We start from the raw sequence: 7,730 nt of genomic DNA, 5'->3' as shown, positions 1-7,730 counted from the left end.
CATTTGGAGTTTTGTGAAGCCCCAACACAAGGTAAGACGATATGTTTTCCTTTAATGCTGCTGCCGCTGTGCAGTGTTTTGCCTTGTCAATCAGTTAAAATTGAATTCATAGTTTTATTAATATTGTAAATAATATTTTCTGACTATTTGTAATGTTATGTAGGTTTGTAAGACCCATAGTTAGCATGTGCATGTGCAGCTGTTGCTAAGTGATGTAGGTCTAATGGTTTATTAAGCCTAGTTAAGGCGAGACACCCCAGGTGAATAGGGTAATTTCTCCAGTTAATTACCTACAATAAGGCAATTGTTTCTTATATTACAAGTTTTCTGAATATGCAAATTATCCATTATCTCATTACATTTGCGCATATTTTAACACATTTCAGGAACCGAAATCTGAACTTTGGATAAAGCCAGGTTCAAAATTCTCGTTTCATTGTGTAGTCATATTAGCATATAAGGCTTTTACAGAAGGGATTTTGGATATCTCTCTTTATCACTCCGTAAATCAGAAAATATTGTCAACAGCCCTAAAATATCAATTTTCGCCATGTTTCTAGGTATACAATCTTATATAATTCAGGGTATGAATGATATATGAACAAACCCTTCTGTAAAAGCCTTCATAATATTGATAGGAATATAACTGGAAGGTTTGGTGTATGTAAGTGCAACTGAAGTGGAAATTTCGGACTCAGAGTAGGAGAAAAAACTCATTTTGAGAAAACAAACTTTAAAGATTGCAGTGAGGCGCTAGCTAAACCCTCTGTTCTTTAGATGATAGCTTGCGCCTCGACGCACTCCGTGAAGGTATTTCATGATCGGGGTCATTTGTGTTTTTTCGCCGTTCTTTTGCCATTTTGAGATTTACATTTCTAGCGGAAAGCTAACCAGGAAGTGTTTTAGCACACCACGTGATGCATCTGAACGAATCACGTTGTCAGAAATTGACACCAGCCAATGAGATTTCGTTTCTTGGTTTAAGACCCTTTTGTGCTTTCACGATTGGTTGCTGACACAAAGGAAATGACCATATTTGGATCCGATGAGATCATTGTGCAGGAGAGACGGAGCTTTTCCAACGATGACATTGTGCAAACAGCGATCGCGGTACTTTATGTTACGTTAGAAATGCTAACTTTTGGTGAATTTAGGAGAAATATACAGATGCAAATAGACTGTGTATTTTGTACGTTTTCCTTCCAAAAGCCTGAAAGAAAACATGTTATGGAATCAAAATAGCACAACATCTCAAAATTGACCAGTGCATGAAAAACGATGTTTTTGCCTGCCGTGTCTCGCCTTTAACAAACAATTTATGCGGCTCGTATCGCTGACAGCCGGGCCCGGCCCGGCCCGGCACCGCCTTTTTAAAAAAAAAAATAACGGCTCCATCCCCACTTTTGGCAGCACCCCCTGAGCAAAATGACTTCCCGCGGCTATGCGACTAGGCTGAGAGCAGAGGCTATACCCACCATCTTCGTGCATCGCCCTGTGGTCAAAAAGAGAAGGGCCCCTGCACTACGATTCACCCCGGGACCTGTATCTACTGTTGAGATCTTCATATGAAGTGAATACTTAAAACGAAAGTTAATTATAAATCATATATGAAGTGAATACTTAAAACGAAAGTTAGTTATAATCAAATATAATCAATTATATTCTTGTATAACCCACAATGAAAATGCTTCATATTTTAGGTTTTTCTATAGTTACAGTATAAACAAAACCAAGTGGTTTGTTAAGTTGAGTGTAAGGCCTATAAGAGTTATGGGTGTCTCTGATAAGAGAGTAGGCCGTTTTTTCCCTCTCCTCTGACAGCAATTCACAGGGAGGGGGGCTCCTTACTGAAGGAGAAAAACATTGAGGCGTCAAAAAGTTGGTTATGATAGCCATAGAACATGTCGGGTCATGTCCAGCCTTGTACATTAGAGGCCATGCCCAGTTTTCCACAAATTGGGTGTAGAGGAGGAGTTTGTTTTTTTGGGGTTTCGATCCGGTTTTTTGAGCATAAAGAGACTGGTTTTTTGAGAGAGCGTGAGAGAGAGGGGGGTTTCCCCTGGTAGACTCTCTCCCGGTAGGCTTTGTCCTTCAGAGTTGGGTTAATAGCTCTCGGTAAGGTTCTCTCAAACTTGGTAAATATCTCTGATATTTGTTGGTTGAAATGCTGAGTGAATTTGGTTTGAATGCTGAGTGAATTTCTTTGAATGCTGAGTGAATTTCTTGGTTGGAATACTGAGTGGAATGATTTGATGGGAGACGTGGTTGTGAGATGTGGTTGTGATTAGGAACCGCCACCGTGAGGATCTTCCTCCGAAATACCTGCGGGAGATAGGTGTGTGTTTTTGAATGTTAGTACTGTTAGAAATTAAAATCAATGTTTTGATGGCATAATGTACCTTAAATGTACCTTCAGTTTAAATGCTGTTTTATACTGAAAAACCAGAAAATTATTGTGCACAACCAGATAAGCTTTTATTCTGAAAATCCTTCATCTCCGGTTAGCATGTGGCTAGTTTACCATTTCTTATAAAGGTTAATTTAGTAGCGAAATGACATGGAGTGATGCACACCGAAACCTACTGATTTTAACACTGCAACTATAGACGTATTATTATTGCTGAATATTAAATGAAGGTATAGTTGATTTGAATAAAGTTATTGTTTACAGACGTGGGTAAGATGTGACAACATCCGGAATGACCAGAAACCAAACCAGCCGTGAAGTATTTTCTGTATTTTTTAGAATATTAACTACAACGTTTAGAATGTGTTAAAGGAAAAGTGATGAAAGACAATATGAGGAGAAGAGGCGTGTTTAAGTATATATTGAATGTACAAAGCCTGAATCCTCTGTTTAAACGTAACAACGGACATTAAGATGTGGAGGGCCGGCCCGCAGGGAGGAGCCTACAGAAGCTATATAAGAGCAGCACCTGAGCGGTTCGGCCTCTTTTCTCTGCTAGCGAGGGCCAGAGACAGCTGCTTTTCTGTCGGACAATATCCTGTTTGTGACTGTACCGCGCCTTTTATTAATTAAAGTACCAATTTGAAAACATCTCAGAGACTCCATTTAGTCTCCTTTTTAAGCTTCTCTTTCCTGGACGCGAGAATAACCATCACAGTTAACAATTGGTGCTCCGCGACGTGATTCTCGTTGGACAGAAGAGACTACACAACCAGCTGTTTTCCGGAGACGCGGTTTCCGTTCGACACAACGAGCTCGAATACTTGGTAAGAGGAAACCTGTTAAATCAAATTCTTCATAGTTTATGCAGTACAAAATAGGTTTGTGTTGGACGGAGGCCAGCGGATCCTGAAAATAGCTGTGTATTTAATGTTAAAACAACCAAATTTATAACAATAAGAATTCCATAACACATGGCGTTGCATTTTCACAATCAGGGTGAGTTCCAATTTCTTTTTTTCTTATATCTAACCCTGCATGCTATTAATTTGTGTGTGTAGTATTTTAAAATATAAATGTGTGAGGCCATTGTACTTTGGGTAGGTGTCTTGTTGTGTTTTCATGTAGGTGTCCCTTGTTACGTCAGTAGTTAAATTAGCCTATGACGTAAGGATATATAAGTCCATTTAACGATTATTGTTAAGATCTATGGGACATAGCGAATTGATTAAGGATCAAGTAATTGAAAACAAACAAGGCATAGCGAATCAACTTAGGGTTGAGTAACTGAAGACAGTGCTAGTCGAAAACAGTTGAGAACTGTTTTAAAAAAGTCCTTTTGAGGAAAGGCTTGATTAAGGTGTAAGCTTTATCAGTGGTCATAACTGTTCTAGTTTCAACCAAGATATTGCGGGTGGAATACGAGATGTGGAGTTACAACAGCATTACGTTAAATTGACGACGGTCATTTAATAGTCGCTGATAAGTTACCATAATACTCCCACCTAGCGTGTCGAAATGGCAGCAGTTGACCAATAGTGGACTATAAAGTCAAATAATACGTAGATAGGTTTATAGCTTATGCGTAAGGGTTCCTAACTTTAAGTGATGATATCAATAAGATAAAGCCCATTTTTTTCATAGTAAACTAGATAGAAATGTTATTTTAAACTGCAGTGTTGTTTTGTGTTCAATTTTCTTGACAAGATTACACCCCGCCATTATTTAAACTCCCCTCTGAGAGCCACGAGGTGTTTTCAAATCCCTTTGTTCTTCAGGTCAAAGGTTGGAAAATCAGTTGCCATCTTGTCTTGTCCTCATGCTGAAAATAAGCCACACGGCAGTCGCCATTTCGTGAAATGCTAATTGAAAGTACTCTGTTTGTTTTGACACACAGTCCCACTCACATGAGGCTAGGCACTCCATATTGAGAAGGACAAATCATATTTATTGGCAGAAGTTGGAACTATAAAATAGACAGGTTATCTTACCGTGGGAAGTTTGGTATTTGTAGGAGTCTGGTTTTGAAAATATTGTTGTTTGCAAGTGCGTATTGGCGGTTTATTTGAGATATTCTTGTTTGCAAGTGCGTATTGGCGGTTTATTTGAGATATTCTTGTTTGCAAGTGTGTATTGGCGGTTTATTTGAGATATTCTTGTTTGCAAGTGTGTTTTGGCGGTTATGTGCTGTGTTGTTTAACCATATTCACATTTTCTTCCCATTTTTAAGGAAATAAGCTTCTTCTTGTTAAAAAGAGGTCAGTTTTGCAACAGCTATCCCTAGTGGATTAAGCTGGAAATTACAACAGCGCACTCTGCTGGTAATACAGAATTATTACAAAGATATTATAACATTTTGAAGCTTAATTTTGAGTGTTATTGATGAACACATTCGCCGGGACAGAATTACAAAGTGGTTTCTAATTAACATATGAGAAACTTTACATCATAGACTTTCAAACTAGACTGTAGAATATTCAAACACCAATTGATTAAATCTAACACAAATTATGACATTTACATAGTTCCATACATTTCAGTATGCACTGTACACAGTAGATTTAGATTTTCACAAGACTTCGATTTTCTTATCTCAAAGTCAAAAACGATACACTGTACAATTTTTATTTTAAAATTTCAAAAAAATGTTATCTTTTAATTTATTAATATTTAAAAAAAAAAAAAAAAAAACTTAAATCATAAAAAAAATATATATATATTCTAAAAAAAAAAAAAAAAAAAACCTACCCAGATTTAAAGTTAAGTTCGGATGACATAGGATATTATTTATCAGGAACGAAGGTGCTAGTCGGAGGATTAGTGTTTCAATCTTTGATAACTTAATAATATTCATTCGAATAGTTAGAGAGCATGTCACCAAAAGAAACTAAATTGAGACTAGACGCAGAGCCAGGCTCAACCGCAGATATCAAGGAAAGGGTAATAATCTGATCAGATGCTTTAACCTTTCCAATTAAAAGAACTATCTGGAGTGAAGATGAAGAAAGATTTATAAGAGTTACAAGTCTGATACTCCATCTGGAATATGCCAGCCTATTGGCACACAGCATAAATGTGGTCCGAGTAGCAGACCCGCCAGTGAGGGAAGACATAGCAGAAAAAACAAGACACCGTAGCTTGTAGGAACAAGACAAGGAGAAGGGAGGGGAAACTTCCAGAGAAGGCAGGGCAGACACCTCCAACAATTCAAGCTCAGGAAGAACCAGAGAATGCAGAGCAGACACCTCAAACAGTTAAATCTCAGATAGTGCCAGAGAATCAGATGCAGAACCAACAACCAGGAGGTTTCCAAGGAGGCACAGGCAGAAGACGTTTACGGTTTGAGGGATGTTACCATTGCAACCAAATGGGCCATTGGACCAGAGATTGCCCGCAACTACTAAGGCAACATGCACCAAACAACGGCCCTCCATGCATTTACCCCGGGGGAGGTTTCCATGACTACGACAGAAGCAGGGGGTCTCAGGGATGTCAAAGACGAACAGCATTGCCAAACATGACCCAAATGCCACTGACACCCTGGTATCAACCACAACAATGAGGAAGCTCAGAGGGCCAGACCACCAGGTGATGCATCTTCAGCACAAGGGTATTTTGAAATCCAGCTACATTGAGCCATATATGTCACCACAGGAGGGAGAGGTTTAATGTTTAATGTAAAAACAGAATCGAGAGTAGCATTTGCATTTACACATAAAGCATCCACAGAATAGAACATTTAGCAGACTATTTTTGTAATTATGAGAAGGAAAGAGATTACGAGTGATGTTGTTCCCCCACACAGAAAACTGTTGTGTCCACACAGCTAGTGAGGTCAAGACGATGGGGTTTCCACCCAAAAAATATGAAGACGGAAACCTAGTACTCGCCCAAGACGGAGGATCCATACCAAATCCTCCTGTTTACACCGACTGCAGTTCAAGGGGCGGCGATACACCTGACGTGGAGCTGTTGAGACCTAAAAACAGAAACTCGCTTCTGCTGTGGTGAAGTCTGGCTACAAAGGGAGGTGTCCGATAGGGTCGCTTGTCTCAAACCAGTGAAGAAGTCAACAAGAACCCAGCAGAACTAGAGAGTGACTGTTAGCGGGAGAACAGTGACGGAGCGACAGAGACTGGCACAACATTTTCCAGCCAGTACATAGATAGACCCCGTCAGAAGACCGGGGCTGTGTTTAAAGGGGAACTTCATTTATTGTTAGTGGAAGTGTAGTTTTTTAGTCAAACAATTATGTGATTTATGGAGTCAGATTACATTTTTCTCAAACACAATTTTATAATCGGTCTGAAGTATCTGTTTTAAGGCAATGAGCTGCAGATTAATAAACATAACACTGATTGAGAGCTTGGATGAAGAAGTTGTAGGGTTTTAACAACAGTTTCAAGAATCAGTTTTTATTTATTTATGCTTGAGTAATTTTACTGATTTATAGTGTAGTGCGTAAGGCACTATCTCACTTTGAGTGAGGGGCACCAGCCCTTCATGCATGTCACCCTCTGTGAGAATGGTTCGTATGTTTCCCTCTAGTTTAGAGAAATATTATTTTATTATATCTTTGTTCAGCAGTATCAAACAATCCTCTAATCCTAGAATTATTGAGACGCATTAGCGACACCAGGGGTATTGTTTTTCGCAGCAACAATGATGCATAATACCAGGACAAAAGCCATTATTGCAACATGTAAACCATTTTTGTGCTAATGGCAGATTTGAGTGAATATGTTTTATACCATCAGAAAGCCACACATCATACGATATTTTGTACGCCTTATGGGTACACGGAGAAGTTATATTTATTTAGTGCAACGTTATGGGTTTTACATGTCCTGTTCAGAATAGGGTAATCATTGCAATATTAATTGAGCATGTTCTGCTCAAAGGAGGGAGTGTCATGATTATACAGATATGTTGATTTCAGTGACGTTGTAGTTAATGAATAATAAAATGTAGTTAATAATAGGTCTCATAACGACAAAAGGTATGCCAAAGCTTGGGCCTCCTCCAAGGAGGGAGTGGTCCAGTTTTAGATATTAGACGAATAGAAGTGATGAATATGTCAGAACTCTGAGTAATATAATCCAAGTTTTGTCTACACAGGCTAAGAAAGCTACAGAGATACCAGACGAGACACCAGAAGAGACTCCTGTTCGGCCAGGTGATTGGGTGAGGGTGAAAGTTCACAAAAGACAGTGAGCTGATCCCCGGTGGACGGAACAGTGAGAAGTTGTAACGAACTTCCACACGCGCTCCGGTTTAAAAGGTAAAGAAAAAGGAGCAAATTGACACCACCTCACACATTGTC

The sequence above is a fragment of the Gymnodraco acuticeps genome, unplaced genomic scaffold, assembly GCF_902827175.1.
Source record: "Gymnodraco acuticeps unplaced genomic scaffold, fGymAcu1.1, whole genome shotgun sequence".
NCBI lineage: Eukaryota > Metazoa > Chordata > Actinopteri > Perciformes > Bathydraconidae > Gymnodraco > Gymnodraco acuticeps.
The sequence above is the reverse complement of the archived record's forward strand: the minus strand, read 5'-3'. Positions refer to the sequence as shown.